Here is a 22,666-nt window from a genome sequence, read left to right as displayed (position 1 = left end):
TTATTGCAATAAAGAAACTTTGAAGTACGAAAAGGCACGTTTGGAATCCCAGCTTCAGGCCTATTCCCATACCTGTCGCTCGGATGTCGTTTCCCCTCCCAAATGTAACATGTGATTGTAATCTTGCAGCCGGACATTCCAACAGGACACGAGGGCAAGAGAGGGTGGTCAGATCTAAGGTTGGGCAGGCGATAAGATCGGGCACTTCGGTTGGTGTATCACGTTTTGCTATGCGGGGCCAGGGGGGGTACATCCATGAGGCTTTGTATTATGACTTGGGACCGGGTCGAGAGGCCAGGTGTAGCCGGGGGGGGGTCATCAGAAGAGGGGAAGGGTGTTCCTGGGAGGAATGCAGGGGGTGTCGGTCAGGCAGGGGTGTCACCTTTAGAGCAGAGTCGCGCAGAGGGAGAGGGTTTTATGGCCTATGCATGAGAGAGCGGGGGTGTTCAACGGGGGGGGGCGTGCTCGGGATTTAACAAACAGGCAGAGAGGCCTTGGTGCCTAAAATGGCTGTCGTGTACGTGCGTGCATAGGCCTATGCTGGCGGGATGATGCGGTCAATGCTTCGCGGTATTCGTTCTGCTTACAGCGAGGGGTATGGTGAACAAAAATGAACGCCGCTTATGTACATATACATTGTCATTTTCCACAGTCGCCGCTTTTTAACATAAGTTAGTTCATTTCCGTGTTTATCATAACTGACGGGGTGTACATATAGCCATGTGTGGTCAATGAAATAGCGTTTGTCAATACTGGCGGATTGCATATAACCATGTGCAGTCGATGCGATAGACGAGGTGCAATACAGATGACTTTACATTTGTCGTGTTATATATACGAGTCTAGAGATCGGTATACTACTCAGTCGGAGTCAATCAAGGAAATGTTCCGACACATTATGGAACCATGTTCTGACTCTCTCTCCGGCGGTATCAATGTACAGTCAAAAGTGACCGATGAAACATTTTGAAAGCAATACAAAGTGGTTGAGGGAGGAATTCAGTTCAATACAAGCAAGTAGTCCGGGGGGGTAGAAAGTTCAGAAAGGGGAGGGGGGGGGGGGTCTTCGCCACAGTGTCTTTTTAGCAGCGAGCCATCACTGGTAGGCTCTAGTAGTTCGTTTTCTTCCGTTGGCGCTGTTGAGCACCGGCGGTGGAGCTATAGGTCCAGCTCGGATCCATCCTTACACGTCGCAGGGTGCGATCTGTCCTCTGCTGTTAGACCACAGTCCTGTTTCCTAACTAATCTTTTTAAGGGTGCCTCATGCTGGGCACCTGCATTTCTTTCTCCTTCCGCGGCAAACCCTATTCTACCTAAATGCTGTTCTTCTTCTCTGAGTCAAAATCCATGTGAAAAAAAAAAGGGGGGGTTGTCGGATAATCGAGGGAAGAGAGGGCGGAGTGGGATCAGATCTTTGAGACAAACCAAGGGGGCAAAGGATAACGAGCAGGCAGGCCCATCAAGCGGGCTCAAAGGGGCGGGGACTTCTGGCACGCGTGGGTCAGCAAGCAGAGGGCTTCAAGGCAGCCCTCCATCCTTTCATTTTCCGTGTTTGAGAGTGGTGCCTCGTCCCGCGTCTCGTTGCTCTGCGGCTCCACCTTTGGTCGAGGTCACATGTGCTTCATGATCTGCGGCTAGGCTGTGCGTCACGTCCGGCCCCTCTCCTCCGGTGATTGTGTATCTTTGAATGGGTACAAAACAAGCTTTAGAGAACTGGCAGGAGAAGACATTTATACATTTCAATTCCGCCCCCAATCTTAAGTAGTTGGGGATACGTTCATCGGTCACGGTCAGAAGTTATCACTATGGAGTATGTATGCGGGCATTTCTACTGAGTTTGTACTAAGTCTATTTGGCGTTCATTCATGACGTATATGGAGAGAAGTCAGACTCCTATCAACTGCGTATTCCATCAAACTCGAAATCGGATCCTTCGGTAGAGACTCGTCTTTCTAACCCAAGCCCTGGCTGTCTTCTATCATCATGAGAGAGGGACAGAGGCTAAACATTCTTTTCTCGGGGAGCAACGGTTAATCAGGGTCATCAGTTATACTTCGGGATATGGAGCTGTGGTCAATCGGGAGAAACGAGGACGCTTTGGACATCCGTACTTGGGTGCAGAGAGGTGGGGCAATCTGGGCATTGGGGATTGTGTTTCTAACGAACTGAGAACAGAAGGCCACTGACATATAGTCCCCCTATAAAAAAAGGCCAGATTAGGGGACATCAGTCGTCTTACCTGTCCTTTCCTTCTTAGCCAATTCAAGTTCCATCATTTTACAGAAAGGAGAGGTAGTAATATGGCAAATTACAATTATTTTAGTTTCTGTCAATTTTGCCGAACACCTTTGTGTTCAAAAACCAATTAGGCTTGTGCCGGCGGGGCACAACGTTACCACACAAAGGAAGAGGGAACAGGGGGACCCTCAGAGAGAGAGAGTCGTCCGCATTTTAAACGAACTATTCGGTATACGTACGACATGGAGAGAGAGAGAAAGAGAGAGAGAGAAACGTGTACAATAATAGGCCATTTAGTGCGCACACAACACAGAACAGCAGGGGTCAAGTTATATAGAAACACAGGCTGAGGGACGACGTAGATCCATACATTACGTACACATGAATTCAGGCGGGGGGGAATAGTACATGTATTATATACAAAAATCCAAGACAAAACATAGAACAGTACTTGGCCAAAAAGATTTCTTCCTGCATGCTGCGCATCCTTAGTATCCTACTTAATTCATCTGGCTGCCTTTGCTGGTGGCCTCGGTTGCAAATACTTACACCTTTGTCAATTGTTCGGGAACTAACCTGGTCGGGCTAATACTCACGGTGGGATCTTCGAATCATTTTTAGCCAATGGGTATCCAGGCTGAGGCAACGGAGGGTGTCAGTCGGGAGAACAATGGGGCAGCTTTGAGTTTCATGTCTATGAGGGTGCAAGAAGGAGGTGGTAAATCTTCAGCATTGACAATATTCCTAGTCTTCCAGGAGGAGGGTACTTGGGTAAACCTCACCCCGGAATATTCCTGAACCTTTCCCTATTTAGTTACCGTATGAATTTACTCATGGATGCACGTCATTCTTGGTTGCATTATTTGGGGTGCCGGTTGGAGTCATATTTTGTCATACTGCAATAACCCGCCAAGTTTCTGCTTCAGGCCACCCTCCCAGTCACTGGGTTCAGAGAGAGAGAGACAGTTGTTTCTAAGTAAGGGAGTGCTATATCTTTGTTTGTTCGTCGTGTATAGGCACCATGTTCAGACCCCTTTTTCCCCATTCCATCGGCCGTTCGATCATCACTTAAGTCATACATAAAACATTTCTCTTATCAATCCAAACGTGTGCAACGTGTATTCAGTCGAGCTATACACATCAGGGCATACACGCGTGCATTCATATCACACAAATTCGTCACGTTCTCAGGGGCAGTCCCCATAGACAATATACAATTTTTCCGTGCGGAACCATGGCGTGTTGCTTAGGTCTTCTCCATTCTTTAGTCGACGTTCCGATGTGACCTGCAGAAAAGAAGGGAAAAAGAAGGGGTGGGGGCAGCGTTTTAAAACACATCAGCGCGCATACACCCGAAAATGCTTTTACTTACCACATACTCGACCTATCTCCGCGGGATGCAGTCCCTTTCATCTTGGCGTTTAAGCCCAGAGGGACCGGTAGTGCGGGAGAGATAATCATTGATGGACTGTGTATTGCATAGATCGCCCAAGTGTGGTATTACGGATCGTGTGTAGGGAAGGGTCAAAACAAAGGGCAGTCAGTGTAAAGTGGGGGGTGAACTCGTGCTCTTCTTCGAGGAGGAGGGATGGTCTACAGTGGTACAGGGTCGTTTTTTGTTCATCAGGCACGGAAACTAGAGGGGCTAGGTGGCATTCCTTCAGAGTGGCTTAGGGGCATCTGAAACAACTTCCCTGATACATGTGGCACATAAAGTAAAGGCTAAATACCGGGACCTTTATCGATTGCTTTACGTTGCACAAAAATAAAAAATATTTTTAAAAAACACACACACAACAAACCTGGACCAGTCATATTTGCAATATTTCTGTGTACTTTGCTTTTTAACCTTTAAGTAATCGAGTTGCTTCATTTCACCTGTATTTTACTTATATCGGAAACAGTGGCCATTTATTCGAAACTTACCAATCTAAGCGCTACAACTATGTTTGCTTTTCAAAAACACCTTTATTTAAAAATGTTGGCGCACAAATACGGGCCTACAACCACGTGGGCCGGCCACGGAGCAGACTGGAACTGTACATGAGGGTATATTTATTTGCGGAAAACGTAACGGAGTCGGTGGTCGTTGATTTCATAAAGGTGCGACAAGTGCAATAAAATCATATCGAAAATTCATTGTGGGCATGTACCATAAGTGTCGAAAATTCGAACTTTCAATAATACGGTAATCAATGACGCGTCAGAACTCAATATCAATTCATTGTCCGAATGTTCAATCAGTACCCATCCCCTCCCGCCATGCGCTTCAAAAACTGCATACATATCTCATGATATCAAGGCTGAGCAACCGGAACACAACAGGGAGTTGCGAGTTTCATTTGTACCGGCGCCATTTTGGGTGAGGTCAGGCAGGTCCAAGTATAGTCAAAATGTCTCCACCAACTCGTGGTTGGACCAGAGCCTCTTTCGGCAGTCCAAAAGTTTTGTTAAAGGGCAACAGAAGGGGCCATCGATATGAACCATCAGTCAAAGGGGGGAGGGAGGCAACAATCTTTCCTACCGGGTCATACTGGTGTTCCACCGGAACTGATCAAATTGGTAGTCTGCAGGATTTTGGTCATTCAAACTGAGGCTGGTGCCAGCATGAGAGCGCCAACGTCTCGTGGCTACGTCTTGGTCGCTCCGTGGGCAATCATGGCAGTCATTCCCCATCGGGGGGCCCGCGGGGGTCGGGGGCCCCTGCAGTTCTCGTAGAATCTTCAAAGCTGAGGAGAACGCTTCTGGACGGGGGACTCATTTTCTAGCTGACAAGCGACCAGGCCATCTTTGCACGCCAGGCCCAATCCTGCAGAGTCGACCGTCATTTTATGAGTTCCGCGGCAACCGGCAGTCGCTGGATCGCAAGAGCAGACGGACTCCAGCCTGTCGGGCGTGGCGTTGCACCGCAAGAGGGGTGGGCGCAACTCAGCTTGGTGAGGGAGGCGCAGGGGTGCAGCGCTGTGTCCCAAGAGTGGGAGGAACTCAGCTGGTTCGGGCGAAGCGCCGTTGTATCGCAACAGTGGACGAGACCCCGTCGGGTGAGTGGAGCGTTGCTGCACCGCAAGAGTGGACGAACCCTTGTCGGGCGAGTGGAGCGTTGGGGCTGCAGCTGAGGGGCCTCCACCTGGGGAGGTGGGAGAGGCTCGTCCGCGCCGCCTCTCCCTCCCAGTGCACCCCACGCCGTCTCCTGGCGCTGACATTCGTGATGGCCGGACCAGGCGATGAGAGAGGGGGGGTCGGAGGCATAAGCAAGACATCCCACCCGTGGCCTGCAAGGCGCCAGAAGAGGATGGGAAGACCAGTACATTCCGGGCCATCCACCCCACGACCTCTCCGGCCGATGGCGGCCAGCCGGACCCCGCCCTGCACGTGTCGAGGCCTCGTCTTCCGGATGGGCGTAACCGTGGACCTGTTGCACTTCGGGAGCTTCCGGAATGGGGGTAGGTATCTGCTGACTTGTATCTATCTTATGTTACCGTTATTGGGCGTGGCGGGCGGTGGGACAGACATGTTTGGAGCAGTGAAGGGCGGCGGAGCCTAGCTACCTCGTGGCTGCCGTGATGTCAAGCTTGGCTTCTCTCACCACTTTCATGTTTCTTATTGCGGGCTATTTCTAACGTTTCTTATTTCTAGCGAAGTAAAAAAAACTCATCAGTGGCCTACTGATTTTGCTCGATTTCTTTTTCCTTCCTTTTCTAGTGTGTTTCGTGCTAAAGTTTCTGTTAACAGGATACGGTGATTACTTCGTATTTTACATATGTCCTTTTTATTAGGGGCGCCCTCCGGTTGAGCCAGATGATCTACCTCTAATAAATGGTCCGGGTGGAACTAGTTTACCAATCAGTGGGGAGTAGATAGGCATGACAGATTACAAAGGGGGACAAAGGTCCGCATTACCTACCCTTCACTACTTGCAAAGACTAGACAGAATATTTCTATTCCACGTTATTTGCAAACAGAGAATACCTCAAAAGAACTATTCCTTGAACAATAAATGTCCAGACAATCAATCAATCAGTGGGGAGAAAAACAGGCATGACGGATTACAACGGGGGACAAAAGTCCGCATTACCTATCCTTCGCTATCTGCAAAGGGAGACAGAATATTCCTATTCTTCTCTGTTTGTAGACAGGGAATATCTCAAAAGAGCGATAATCGATAAAAAATCTATAACAAACAATCAGTGGGGAGAAAGATAGGCATGACGGATTACAATGGGGGACAAAAGTCTGCATTACCTACCCTTCACTATCTGCAAAGGGAGACAGAATATTCCTATTCTTCCCCGTTTGTAGACAGCGAATGTCTCAAAGAGCAACAGAGCAACCAATCAATCAGTGGGAAGAAAAGCAGGCATGACGGATTACAACGGGGGACAAAAGTCCGCATTACCTATCCTTCACTATTTGCAAAGAGAGAGGAACGTTCCTATTCGTCGCTGTTTGCAAACAGAGAATGTCTCAAAGAGAACCAATACTTCAAGTAGCAACCAAGGCTAAATGAACCAATCAATGAACAATATCAGTATTTAAATACCGATTCCAATATAAATAATCAATCACTCAATCAATCAGATGGATAAAGTCATCCTATCAATCAGACGTAAAGACGTCCTACTTAACCTTACCCGGACCGGACCGTGTGGACAGTTCTTCGCCTTCCCTTTCCAGCACCCGATCGTTCTCTTACTCCATGTTTTTACCGCAGCATTCCTGTGGGATCCCAGTCAGGACAGTAGGTCGCTTGAGAGAGGTCCGTTCGGAATCGGTGAAGTTCATTCAATCTGCAGCCGGACGAGGGCCCTCTCAAGGCAGGTATACTCCAATCGTTCAGATGTTCACCCCATCGTCTGGACCTCTCTTACCGGACCTTATGTCACTGATGGGCCCCGCGTTGGGACGCCAATTGAGGAAAAACAGCCCAAATTACAACCGATGCCCAGGCTGCTGGCACAAGACGCCTCTTAGTTCCCATTTTGATCAGTTACCAAATAAAGAGACGGGCGCTGGAAGCGGGAATGCAAGAACAGATTTTTATTTCTCATGAGGAGAGCCTGTCATTTCGGACACGCGCACAATGTCTTCAAGAGGTGCTCTAACAAGTTTCTCTGAGGCTCCGTCTTTTATACACAGGTTTATGATGCACAAACATTCCTTATTGCAATAAAGAAACTTTGAAGTACGAAAAGGCACGTTTGGAATCCCAGCTTCAGGCCTATTCCCATACCTGTCGCTCGGATGTCGTTTCCCCTCCCAAATGTAACATGTGATTGTAATCTTGCAGCCGGACATTCCAACAGGACACGAGGGCAAGAGGGGGTGGTCAGATCTAAGGTTGGGCAGGCGATAAGATCGGGCACTTCGGTTGGTGTATCACGTTTTGCTATGCGGGGCCAGGGGGGGTACATCCATGAGGCTTTGTTTTATGACTTGGGACCGGGTCGAGAGGCCAGGTGTAGCCGGGGGGGGTCATCAGAAGAGGGGAAGGGTGTTCCTGGGAGGAATGCAGGGGGTGTCGGTCAGGCAGGGGTGTCACCTTTAGAGCAGGGTCGCGCAGAGGGAGAGGGTTTTATGGCCTATGCATGAGAGAGCGGGGGTGTTCAACAGGGGGGGCGTGCTGGGGATTTAACAAACGGGCAGAGAGGCCTTGGTGCCTAAAATGGCTGTCATGTACGTGCGTGCATAGGCCTATGCTGGCGGGATGATGCGGTCAATGCTTCGCGGTATTCGTTCTGCTTACAGCAAGGGGTATGGTGAACACAAATGAACGCCACTTATGTACATATACATTGTCATTTTCCACACTACCCAAAATATCGAAGCAAAATTATCGACTACAAAAATATCGACTACCAATACTTAAACTAGTAACTACACAAATATCTAATTCACAATATCGCAACTAAAAAATCAGATTACAACATTATCAAACCAAAAAAATATCGCAAACAATATATATCGACTTTCAACAAATATAAAGACATAACTAAAATATCGAAAACAAAAATATAGACTACTAAAATACCGCAAAAAACATTCTATCGACTTCTCTATACATCATAAATAACAATATATAACGAAAAAAACATCGTAAATGGTAACATAACTCACCATAATTATATAAAATTAAATATACTGGGGTAGATGTATCAACATACCCCTTTGCGATTTCTAAATAGCGATTTTTAAGGAATCCCTATTTAGAAATTGCTAAATGGGATGTATGTAAGAAATCGCTATTTTTTAGCGATTTTTAATCTTCCGTATTTGCGAATTGCAATTAAGGAATAATTTCCCATTCATTCCTATGGGCTAGGAGGCCCATAGGAATGATTGTGAAATTAATCTCAATTTGCGATTCGCAATTTGCTAATCGCAAATTGAGAATAATTTCAAGGGTGCAGGGATGTCTCCAGGACACCCTGCTGCACCCCTGAAATGTACATGTGTGTGCATATGGCGCACATACATGCCCTATGGGCATGTGTGTGTTCGTCACATGCCAAATTAAAAAATGCCAAATTGTGCATTTTTTAAAGAATTCGCAAATCACCATCAACTACAAGTTGGTGGTAGTTTGCGATTTCTTAACCAAAATTCGCAATTCAAAAATGCTACATATATAGCATTTAAGGAATCGCAAAATTGTGATTCCTTAAATGCTGTAGCAAAATAAGGAATCGCACATTTTTGAGATTCCTTAATTTGCAAATTTTTGATGCATGCCAAAACATGCAAATAGACCGTTTGCGATTCTCAAAAGACTTGATACATCTAGGCCACTATAATCACTGAGTAAATAAACATCAACACAAAACGTGAAGAAGGGGAAACTCTGCCAGATTTTCATCAGAAGAGAAACCTACTACATTCAAAAAAGGACTACACAAAACAAAAGTAAGTACCACTACCTTAAAATATGTACTAAACTTAGCACTAAAAACTAAAACTAAAAATTTAAACAACAATACCTGAAACATTTTCTTTCCTTCCTACCATGTCCTGCAGATATATCAAAATTACCGAAAAAAAGGCCAACTTCTACAACTCTCTCAACTCTAAAACAAAAGTAAGTATATAAACTAAAATAACAGAGACAACTTTTAAAGTAAAAACTATCAAGAAAATGTCCTGATGCAAAGAAATCCAGTAATACAAAATAAAAGATATACAATAAATCTCATTTTCTTTTCCCAACAGAACCATCGACAAAAGAAAAAGAAGCAAAGCGTCGAAACACACAGCACAGCCCTCCAAACAACTAAGAAAGAGGTAAAGATATGGTTAAAATGTTATAAATGCAAATATTTAACCTAAAACTATACTAAATATCTCTATGCAACATTTATTTACTGTAGATAGAAAAGAGAAAAATGACTGAAGGAGCAAAATGTATAACTTTACAGAAAGGAAAAATGCTTTTATGTTATATGGGCTATACATATACAAAAGAAAATCAGCATGAACTGAAAGTGTTTTGGAAATGCAGCAAATATTACTCTGGTCGAGCTATAACACACGAAACAACTGTAACCAATACGACAGAACATAACCATCCTCCCAACGTGACAGAAATAGAAATTAGAAGAATGCTTGACTCACTAAAAGAAGTAAGCACTAGCACAGACCTACCTTCTATAACTATCCTTAAAGAACACTTAAATGTTCTCCCCCAACATGCATCAAGCCAATTACCTTCCATAGAATCTCTAAAAAGGACAATAGCTAGGCATAAAAGGACAACTTCCACTACTCCACCTGCCCCAAAAACCTTTGAGCAAGTGCAATCCCCCCTGAACTGAGAATAACTCATAGTGACAAACCTTTCATACTATACGACAATGCATCTAATGAAAAAATAATTATAATGTTTGCTACAGCAGACAATATGGTGAAATTACACCAATGTGAAACTTGGATGATGGATGGTACATTCTCAGTATGCCCTAAACCTTTCTATCATCTATACATCCATGCGCACTATCAGAACTGCAATATTCCCTTTATATATAGCCTACTACCCAACAAACAGCAAACAACCTATGTTGAGCTCCTAAATAAAATAAAAGAACAAACCAATAATTACTTCCCCCAAAAAAGTATCCTTGACTTTGAGAAAGCAATGATAAATTCAATTCTAAAAACCTACCCTCACACAGCAATCCAAGGTTGCTACTATCACTTCAACCAATGTATATGGAAACACATACAAAAATCTGCCCTAAGCTCCCAATACTGCAATGACAGCACTTTTGCCTACCAGGTAAAAAAATTAATTGCCCTAGCCTATGTTCCTGTAACTGCCGTAGCGGAACATTACAACCTACTAATAGACAGCCCCTATTATAAAAAAACGAAACAAAATTAAGCCCTCTATTTGATTACTTCGAAGACACATGGGTAGGAAGGCTACACAGATCAGGACACAGAAGACAGCCTAAATTTCAAATTCCCTGGTGGAGCACCTACCTAAGTATCTTAAATAAACAGGCTAAAAGTAAAAACGCAGTTAAAGGATTGCACAATGCTTTCCAAGCAACTACAGGCAGAGGTACCCCTACACTACATAAACTACTCCAATTATTACAAAAGGAACAAAGTTACCAAGACCTCCGAATGGAGCAATCTGTAACACTAATTAGCCCTAAGCTAACTCAACAAACTAAAAAATATATAATACATTACAAGACCAAGTAACCCTATACCCAACTACCAGAGGCCTACAATATCTGTCTATGATAGCAAAAACAATTCTTTAAACATATCTAACATACCTATACTGAGCAATATTAAGCATAAAATATATATATTAAATACATGTTAGAAACTCTAACAAAATAGTCAAATATATTTAATACATTTTATTTAAATATATCTGAACAGTTTTCTTATAATTTCTAACATATAACATAAAATATTTAAACAAATAAAATGACAATCCCACCCAAAAAATAAATAAATTATACTTACTCACTTTGTTTCTGAAGACAAACCTTTGTAATGAAAGAAATCCTTCCATAGTAGTAAGCCATCCAAACAATCCAAAGGAACCCATAAAAAAATTCAAAAATGCAAACAAATCCAAAACGATTCTTCTCCAATACCATCCAGTCGAGAAACCCTTAAAAACCCGAAAATAGTTATCAAAAATTTAAAAACCGCTCAAAGGAAACCAGCTGTAAAAAGTAAAAATAAAAACACATCCATAACGATTCTTCTGCCAAAACCGATCCAACAATAAACCATTAAAAACCCGAAAATAGTTTAAAAATTAAAGAAATGCTCCTTGAAAAAGCAAAAATGTAAGAAAGTGTGTTAAAAAAAGAATAAATAATATTCTAGACACTTCTTAATAAAAAATCGCAATCTTCTCCCAAAAACGACATCCACGTGAAGTACCTGAAAAATAGAAAAAAAACATACCCACCCACACACAATGCACCCCGACATACATTTTCAAACATTATTACACATTATACATAGCATTTAATTAACGTTTCTAACCCTATTCCTACCTCAACATAGTAGGCCCCAAACGAGTAAACCAGAACCAAACGAAAACCGTAACTACTGCCTAAAACACACACATCCTGCAAGTACCCAACACTAGAAAATCTGTACACACTCCACAAACACTCAAACTATATATCTAACTTAAATAAAATGCTTAAAATTAAACTTACCCTTCCATACGCGACGCAGCCTCCAACCGCGAGCTCTTCCAAGTCGAAATGACCCAAAATAACATAACGCGGTTCCAAAATAGTCCCTCACAAACAAATAGTCCCATTCATATTAGCATTAAATAACCTTCTAACATTATTTAATATATGTCTCAATCAATATTATCTAGCTATTATATTTTTTTTAATTAAAAGAAAATCTAACAATGTTATAAAATGATTTACAATGTACTATGTGTTATTCTGAAATACTTTATATTAATTAAACAAACATTTACTTTAATAAAAAATACTTACATTACTGTATGAATGTGAAATACTGTAATACATGTTACTATTATTTACTCTTTATATGTACAAATAATGAACCTAAAAACATTATCTGTGTAATAATTCTTTACCTCTGTAAAAAATATTATTATTACTATTTTGTATATTAATAATAGTAATTTCTTCCAAAAATACAATTGTACATTATATATCAATGTCAACAATACCTACTTTTTCTTCCTGATATGTATATAAATATGTTTGCTTTAAAAAAAAAATTAATATACAGACACTGTATTATAAAATTATTTAAAAAATTGTTCTATATGACTTGTAAAATTAATCTTTATTTTTACAGTAATAAATGTGAATTAAACAAACAAATGTACACTGAATAAATGATACTTTTATTAAAAATGATTGTATTAAAAATGTGTTTACAATAAAAATGTATTTTGAGCAATATACATCTGTATTGCAAATATGTTACTACACTATGGGGCCGATTCCGATCCTGGAAAAAATGTGTCCATACGATTCGTATCCGAAGCCCGCTCTTACGATTCATACCCGCCCGTACGAATTGCGTAGTACAATCCGTATTACGTCAATCCGTCCGAATCGTCGCGATCCGTACGAATTGGAAAACTTAAACCTCGAACCGTACGATTCGTAAACATGCCGTACGACCCAACGAGTATGATCCGGACCGGGGGATGAGGACGCGATTCGTACGGTCCACGTCAGGTAAGGGCGATTCGTACGGAAAAGCACATAATCACATACACACCGTACGGTGCGTACACCCCATGATTGCAGGGTATACGCAGGGTGTACGTACCATACACCCAGCGAACATGGGGTACGGTGCGTACACCCTGCGATCGCGGGGTACGGTGCGTACACCCCATGATTGCAGGGGTACGCACCGTACCCCTACGATCATGGGGTGTACGCACCGTACCGGGGGGGTCGTTCTGTACCTGTTTCGAGGCGAATTCTGCTTCTACTGATGTTTTCGGCTCCCATACAAAAAGCCTCGTACGGTGCGTACCCGACACAAATCGTACTTGCTGGTTTGGTAAAAGCAGCCGCTCACCGTACGGATGTCGCATACAGTGGGTTCTGAGGGAGATTCGTACAGGGATTTGATTCATACGATCTCTGTACGATTCGTACGGAGTCCTGCTCCTGGTACGAATCGTATTTCGTCGTACGTACGGGGGACGTTGCAGGGTACTATTCGTACGGGAAAAACGCTCTGTACGGCTGTTTGGAGTGTTTTTTCCCGAATCGGAATTGGCCCCTATATATCATCAAAATAAAAATGTGTACTTAACATTGAAAAATGTCAATAAAATTATTTTCTCAATTTTTTTACCCTCTTTTGAACATAATAACATCTTTAAAACATGCTGTGCATCTGATTAATTTAATTTCACTTACTGTCAACTATAATAAATAATTAATATTGTTTATATACATTTTACTGTATGTTATGTGTTTAAATACTGTAAATATCATTGTATATACTCTGACAAAGTGCTATACAGTCAACCCATATACATTACTTTTCCCACTCTACCAAGTATAAAGTCAGGGAAGGTGCTGGACACTAAACCCATATAATTTACTATTCCCACTCCACCAAATATAAAAACAGGGAAGGTGCTGGACACTAAACCCATCTAAATTACTATACCCACTCCACCAAGTATATACTCTGGCAAGGTGCTGGACAGTCAACCCATATAAATCACTATTCCCACTCCACCAAGTATAAAGTCAGCAAAGGTGCTGGACACTAAACCCATATAATTTACTATTCCCACTCCACCAAGTAAAAAGTCAGGGAAGGTGCTGGACACTAAACCCATATAATTTACTATTCCCACTCCAAGTATAAAATCAGGGAAGGTGCTGGACACTAAGGGCCAGATGTAGGTAAATTCCATTTACCGATTCATAAATACCGACTCATACCGAATCGGTATTTCCGAATCGGTAAATGGAATGTAGGTAAAAAATCGGTAAAAGTTACCGATTCGGAATGACTCGGTAACCCAATTCGGTAATTACCGAATCGGAAAATTCCGAGTCCGTAAATTCCGAGTCGGTGAAACCCATGCTTTCCTATGGGCCTCCTGGCCCATAGGAATGAATGGGATTTACCGAATCGGATAAATCCGAATCGGAATATACCGAATCGGTAATTACCGAATCGGTATTTACTGAGTCGTGAGTTTGAAAACAGCCATGTGAGCCTGCCAACCAATCAGGGACCCCCTCCACACCCCACAACCAATGCCCTGAGAATCCAACCAATCAGATTGAAGCACTCCACCCCAGTACCTGGGAGTGGCCACACCCATGCAGGTGCAAAGCCAACAGAACAAACATTTCAGCAGAGGTGAGAGGAGCAGAGCATCCACAGGCAAGCAGTGCAACAGGATGGAGTCAACTGAAGGCCAAAAGGATGGTGGGGAGAGAAAAAGGAAAATCAAGTTCAGCCCAGAGGAACTACAGGTAGCTGTGGAGGAAATTGTAAGCCACTACAGCCACATTTTCGGGAGGCAGTCTCTGCATGTTGCAGAGAGTGTGAAGAGGAACATTTGGATTTCCATACAGAGCAAAGTGAATGCCATTGTGTGACCCACCGGGTGATTGAGGACATAAAAAAGCGGTGGTATGACCTGCGCATCGTGACAAAAAAGAAGATTGCGGCCCAGAAAAAGGATGCTGGGGAGACTGGAGGTGGCAGGAGCAAAGCCCCTAAGCTGACAGCAATAGAGGAGCTAGGGGAAACCACCATGGAGCCAGAATGCATCCATGGGATAGGAGACATGGACAGCACAGCAAAAGCTACAAAAAAACAAGGTAAGAGGCATGTACCCTTATCCACACCCATCAACCTGAGCCCGTACCCCACTGTGTAGACCCATCATACTGCATAACAACTCATACTCGGTGTTAGCAATGCATCATGGTAGACGTAGTCATGAATACATAGATGCAAAGCATCCACCACATGACTCTGCAAGGCATGCCACACACATCACCAAACACACAATGTGCACTGGCCAAAGATGTGTAGACTATTTATTTAGGGACTACACACAGGTGAACAACAACATTGACCCTATGTCAATTTCATTCCACAGGAGAGTCCTCATGCAGTTCAGCACCACCAAGGGAGGAGAGGGCAGCAGCACCTAAGAGAGGGGAGAAAGAGAAGAGACAATCTGGTCACAGCGCGGTAGAAGGAGGCAACGACAACACCCAGGCAGCCTCATCACCAGACCGACCCACAACATCTGTCCCACTTTCCCCTCTGTTGTTCGGATCTCCTAAACTGACAAACACACCCATTGCAATGTCCAGGGTGTCCATGCCGGGAGGGGCAAGTAGGCATGAGGAGCCCCCTCAGAGGATCGTGCAAACCTCTGAATCGGAGGAAGAGGATAACATCCCCCACAAGAATGCACCTGTGGCTGACAGGGCAAGACCACCGACAGCAGCAGGCGCTGCGCGCACCAGTGTGCTTGGCAGGAGGGCACGTGAGGGTGGGGAGGGCAGGAAGGGGAGAGCGTCTTCTGTGGCCTGGAGGGCACAATGGTGAAGGTACAGCGCCAGCAGGCCAAAGCACTGTTAGCCATGCATAGGCAGGTCCGCTGCATGAACAGTAAAATGTCCAACATGGACAAGGGCATTGGCCACATTGCCTCAAGTCTGGACCAAATTGCAAAGGGGATTACAGACATCTCCACATACATGGGAGTACTGTCAGATAAGCTGGACAGGGATCATCTGCAGCGTGCCAGGGATCGACAGTACATGCGCCAACAAACTAAGGCAATGAATCGATTGGCAACTAGTACCTCACTACTCTGCAGACGCTCTATTTCCATGCAGGATGCAGTAGTGCACTGCTGCACAGACTTGACACGGGGCATGGGGAGAGTGACGTCTGCGATGGAGCAGATGCTCAACACCAACACTGGCAATGCTGGTGACACCGGTGTGGAGGAGACAGAGGGGTCAAGCAGCACGAGTGGCTTTAGCACACCAGTCCCGGAGGTGCGCAGGAGCGGCAGACGCGGCCATGCAGAGTCAGGCCCCAGCAGGGGATCTGAAAGCCAGGAACAACATTCGCGCAATGTGGTGCGTGGACGTAAGCACTGACCTATGGTGCTAATTTACTGAACTGCGCACAGTGACGGCAACTGAGCAGGAGCAGCCAGAGACATTGACTTTGAGTAACGAAGCCTTTTCCGTGTGACAATGATGATGTAGTGCAGATTAAACTACACTTGTCAAACACTACACCTGTCTATGTGTCATACATTACCTAGAAATATCGACGTGTAATTTCTGTCCGTCTCAATCTACCATCTAGTGCTGCTGGTCCTGTTGCCTGCGGCTCTGCATGTTCTTGGTCCTCATCGATGTCCTCGTGATGTGTCAACTCCACCTCTGTGCCTTCCTTGGTAGCAAGATTGTGCAAAATGGCACAGGTCACAATTATCTTGCAACACAGGATGGGGGTGTACTGTCGAGCACCTCCACTCTTGTGGAGGCAGCGGAATCTGCTCTTGAGGAGTCCAAATGTTCGCTCCACTAAGTTGCGAGTAGACCTGTGTGCCACATTGTATCGCCTTTCGGCTCTGTTGGTTGGGTTGAGGTACGGTGTGAGCACAAAGGAACGCAGGGCATATGCACTATCACCTGGGAGGGAATGAGAGGTACATGAGTTACAAACACATTGCACAGTCAGCTGCCATTCATTACAGGGTGTGTTACACGTATTTACCTAGCAGATATCCATCTCCAAAATCTCCAGCAACTAGCCGTGTATATATTCCGCTGTTCTGGAAAATGTAGGAGTCGTGCGTGCTCCCAGGAAATTTGGCCACTATGTCGGTGATGATGTTGCCTGCATTGCATATCACCTGCACATTGATGGAGTGCGTCGACTTACGGTTTCTGTATATGTGTTCGGTGGCTGCAGGTGGGCATAGGGGAATGTGGGTGCCATCTATGCAGCCTATCACATGCGGGAAGTGTGCCAGTCCATAGAAATCTGTTTTTGTTTTTGCTAGTTCCGCAGGTGTGTCAGGGAACCAGATGTAATGTCCCATTCTCTGCGTCATGGCATGCAGAAACTTCCTGAAAAAACGGGACAGACAGCTCTGGGATACACCTCCTACTGCAGCTATCACACTCTGGAAGCTCCCAGAGGCCAGCAGGTGTAAGCTACACAGCACCTGGACATGGGGTGGGATGGCGTGGGCCCTGGGTGTCGGGTGATCCAGGTATGGCTGGAGGTCCCTCATGAGGTCCATGATGGTCCTGGGGTGCAGCCTGTACCTCTGGAGTATCTCAGGCTCAGTCAATTGGAACAGTGTGATCCTCTGCCTGTATACCTGCTCCTCCCTTTGCCATACCCTCAGTCCTGCAGCCTGTAGCCTTCGCCTCCTCGCAATCACATAGAGTGCCGCCATTTTTGCAACACTGTTGCATTTTGGGCCCATTTTTATAGGCTGCACATGGTTACCACCTGCTTTCAGTCCATGGTAAATACCGACTCTTAAATACCGATTTTCATTGGATTCGGTATTTTTGGCCTTTCCTACATCTCGATGGGCTTTTTTCCGATTTCTTATTTACCGATTCGGTGAATAAGGACTCGGTAAATAATGAATCTGTAAATACCGATTCGGTAAATATGTATTCGGTAAATACAGATTCGGTATTTTCCCGATTCATATTTACCGAATCGGTATATTTTTGACTCCTACATCTCTTTTTCTCAATACCGGTCGGTAACGGCCGATTTTACCGATTTTGGCCCGTTACTGACCGGTAAAGGGCTACCTACATCGGGCCCTAAATCCTTCTAAATTACTATACCCACTCCACCAAGTATATACTCTGGCAATGTGCTGGACAGTCAACCCATATAATTTACTATTCCCACTCCACCAAGTATAAAGTCAGGGAAGGTGCTGGACACTAAACCCATATAATTTACTATTCCCACTCCACCAAGTATAAAGTCAGGGAAGGTGCTGGACACTAAATCCATATAATTTACTATTCCCACTCCACCAAGTATACAATCAGGGAAGGTGCTAGACACTAAACCCATATAATTTATTATTCCCACTCCACCAAGTATAAAGTCAGGGAAGGTGCTGGACACTAAACCCATATAATTTATTATTCCCACTTCACCAAGTATATACTCTGGCAAGGTGCTGGACACTAAACCCATATAATTTACCATTCCCACTCCACCAAGTATAAAGTCAGGGAAGGTGCTGGACACTAAACCCATATAATTTACTATTCCCACTCCACCAAGTATAAAGTCAAGGAAGGTGCTGACACTAAACCCATATAATTTACTATTCCCACTCCACCAAGTACAAAGTCAGGGAAGGTGGTGGACACTATACCCATCTAATGTACTATTCCCACTCCACCAAGTATAAAGTCAGGGAAGGTGCTGGACACTAAACCCATATAATGTGCTATTCCCACTTCACCAAGTATAAAGTCAGGGAAGGTGCTGGACACTAAACCCATATAATTAACTATTCACACTCCACCAAGTATAAAGTCAGGGAAGGTGCTGGACACTAAACCCATCTAATTTACTATACCCACTCCACCAAGTATATACTCTGGCAAGGTGCTGCACAGTCAACCCATATAAATTACTATTCCCACTCTACCAAGTATAAAGTCTGGGAAAGTGCTGGACAGTCAACCCATATAATTTACTATTCCCACTCCACCAAATATGAAGTCAGGGAAGGTGCTGGACACTAAACCCATATAAATTACTATTCCCAACTCCACCAAGTATATACTCTAAAAATATGCAGGACAATAAACCCATATAATGAACCTTCATAAATATTACATACCTCTTACATCACAAATTTTTATTAAACTATTAAAGATGTTTAAAATTCACAATTAAAAAGAAAAAGTAATATTAATTTTCTAATTTAGTATCATTAATATATTTTTGTAAATATTTTTAAATATATTTCAATTAATTTTACATGATTTTTTAATACTTGGTACCTTTTTATTTAATTACAAACAATATTGTAACATTTGTTAAAATTAAAAATACATAACATTATTTTTCAAATAAATAAATATGTTAAGCTATTCTCAATTATTACACAATTCTTAAAAACATAATACTTTATACACAATTAAATAAATGTGTATATTTAATAATTTTAAATTTTAAATTTTTGTTAAAATTATTCATAATTTTACATTTGAAAAATTAAATGTGAAATTGTATTTAATAAAACACACTATTTCACTAAAAACACACAACCCCCCCAAAAAAATATCAAAATTTAAATGTTTACATTATTAAAAAAAATATTAAGTAAAACATTTTACATTTATAATTAAGTTGCATTTCCAATATTAAACATTCTAAATAAAATTTGATAATTTAACATTTTTAATTTTTGTTAAAATTATTTATAATTTTTAATTTGAAATAATAAATGTGAAAAATTATTTTAAAAAAACACACTATTACACTAAAACTCACAAAACCCCCAAAATAAATATAATAATTTAAATTTTTAAATTAAAAAAAAAAAATATGTAATAAAACATTTTACATTTATAATTAAAAGTCACATTTCCAAAATTATAAATTATAAATACATTTTTTATCAAAAAAAATTCATAATGAAATCTCAAAATTAAAGAAAATACACACAGCACACACCTAAAAACAGAAATAACACACCAAAACAAAAACAAATTTCAATTTTTTTCTAAAATTTTAAATTTAAAATAAATTTCACTTTTTTAAAACACTCCCCACCCTATTCCCCTAAAAATCCACAACCCTCCCTTAAAACATAAAATTTGTCCAAAAAAAAGAAAATACACACAGCACACACCTAAAAACAGAAATAACACACCAAACCAAAAACAAATTTCAATTTTTTCTAAAATTTTAAATTTCAAAATTTAAAAATACATTTCACTTTTTTAAAACACTCCCCACCCTATTCCCCTAAAAATCCACGACCCACCCCTAAAACATAAAATGTGTCCAAAAAAAATTAAAAAATTCAAATATATATTTTAAAACACTCCCCACCTTATTCCCCTAAAAACCCACATCCCGCTGCTAAAATGTATTATATATTTTTTTTAAATATTTAACATTTTTAAAATATTTATAAAAATGTAAATAAAAAAAATATATATATATATTTAATTTTATGTGGAGTGCCCACCACAACACCAATTGCCCACCCCTTCTAAAGCTAAGTGTAGCATGAAACGGGACCTTATTTACAAGGCAGCGTGTAGCCACGTTAAGTGGCTTAACGCTGCCTTGTAAATACGGCAAAGCTCCTCTCGCCACCACAACATCATTAAAAGTGACATTATGGTGGCGATAGGGGCTTATAAATATGCTCCTCCTGTGTTTTTTGTAATGGTGTTGTTGGTAGCAATACTTTCTGAAAAAGCCTTAGACCCTGATGATGGGCGTCCTCAGCAATGCGGGGAATTCTGTGGGTATTTTCAATCAATGTAGAATTACTGTTTGCAGGAAATTTGCTTATGACAAGAGCTTTTCTTTATTTAAACATTGCTGATATTCTGGTTAGCTTTGACCCATTAGTATGGCTAGATGCAGACACATTGACACTTAAAATTGCCTCTACCTCCAACATCAAATGATCGATGTCACCAAGATTAATATTATTACTTGAAACATAGAGTGAGACAGCTTTTTCTTGTTCAGGGTCCTGGGCTTTTTAGCGCCAGTCGAGTGAGTGGATGCTTCCATAACCTTGGATTGAGAGTACAAATTGTGTGTTAATTATCACAACCTCATAATTATCCCGTATAGATTCTGGCTGGTCAAACCTGCAGAGATATATTGGGAGAAAAGACCCAAATAAAGCGCAAAACCGGCCGAATTTGGTGTGTTAATACGTGACTCTGTGTGTTATGCCTCATTTTCCATTTTAAACTTCGAATAGGAGGTATTAACCGCAGGTGGTAATTCTCTCTTCTTGTGATAACGTTATAAATCCTTTTTGTAGCAAGGGCCTTAGATGGTTCCCTGCCTTTTTCTAAGCACTTCGAATGTAAATAGTGGAATTGAAGGACAGGGGATAGGGATTTCTGCTGAATTGTACAGTTAGTGCAAGTGTGTAGGTGGCTGCTGTTAGCACTTGAAACGTTTACAAAAGAAATGCATCCTCGCAGATCAAGAGAGAGACGAACAGCAAACTGGTCACACCTGAAAGAGCACGCGCACTGCCAAGGGAGCTGGTCTTAGCAACACAAACATTCCTCTCTATGTACATTAATCATTAATGAGAGAGACAGAGAGAGAAGCATCTCTCATCTAAACACACAAAGGCAGGCACTTATGCAGCCCCGTTATTACTGTGGGAAACAGAGGCTTGGAAAGCGATCCCGGCAGGCTCTGAGAGACGAACAATAGTGAAGGCATGCGCCCTCGGGGCTGGGCAGCACAGTGGCAGACGTGGCCTCCGAGTTTTCAGCTGCTGTTCATGCCGGTGATTGTATTTCATTCGATTTTATTAATGCCACAGCAGGAACGAGCCTTAACAGAAGATCAAGCTTAGCATTCAATATGTCGCCCTAAATGAAAACCCCACCCATACTTCTCTCATTTACAAACGTAAACCATAAAAATGCCAGACTCATGGAAGGAGAGGAAAGCACAGTCATAACGAGTTAAACTGTATATAAAAAGTAGAGGTGGGCGAGCCACTGAAAGCTCGAGCCTGGCTGAGCTCGAGGTTCTGTTGGAACCTCGAGCCCAAATGAGCTGAGATGTTATGTACCTTTTGTCTCCCTCCCTCTATCCAGGAAGGGACAGAGTTGCTGGCTACAGAACTCGGGAACAAGCCGACAGTCTTGGCGCAGGCTCAGCATCATGAAATTCTGGGCAAATCCAGTGGTCCAATTGGGGGGAAAAAAGTAGGGGAACTGTGGGCGGAGAGTCAGAGGGCAGGAATAACCCAAAAATTGGGTCAGGGGCGGAGTTAGAGTTGTGACCAGAAAGAGCAACACATCCCAATTTGTATTATTTGTGTGGCAATTCACGGACCAGTTATAACTTATTACATTATTTAATTTAACTTATGGATGCACGTTTATTTATGGGTTAGTATGAGTTATTGACATTAAAATACATTCACAAAGTGGGATAGGTTTCCAATCACAGAATGTCCCAAGTATGCTTAAAAGTGGAATCACAAGCCATTTGTCTCAGAGCCATGCAGTTTCTGTCATCAGCACTTCGCCTCCTTTTTTCCACAAGAGCAGTTCAAACATGAATGGCAAAATATCCTAGTTCGCAAATGTTTTTCACATAATTATGGCACTGCCATATTTGTCTCATAATGCATAATCTGCTGCATAATCTGACT

Source organism: Lissotriton helveticus, chromosome 7 (genome assembly GCF_964261635.1).
Source record: "Lissotriton helveticus chromosome 7, aLisHel1.1, whole genome shotgun sequence".
In the NCBI taxonomy this organism is placed as follows: domain Eukaryota; kingdom Metazoa; phylum Chordata; class Amphibia; order Caudata; family Salamandridae; genus Lissotriton; species Lissotriton helveticus.
The sequence above is the reverse complement of the archived record's forward strand: the minus strand, read 5'-3'. Positions refer to the sequence as shown.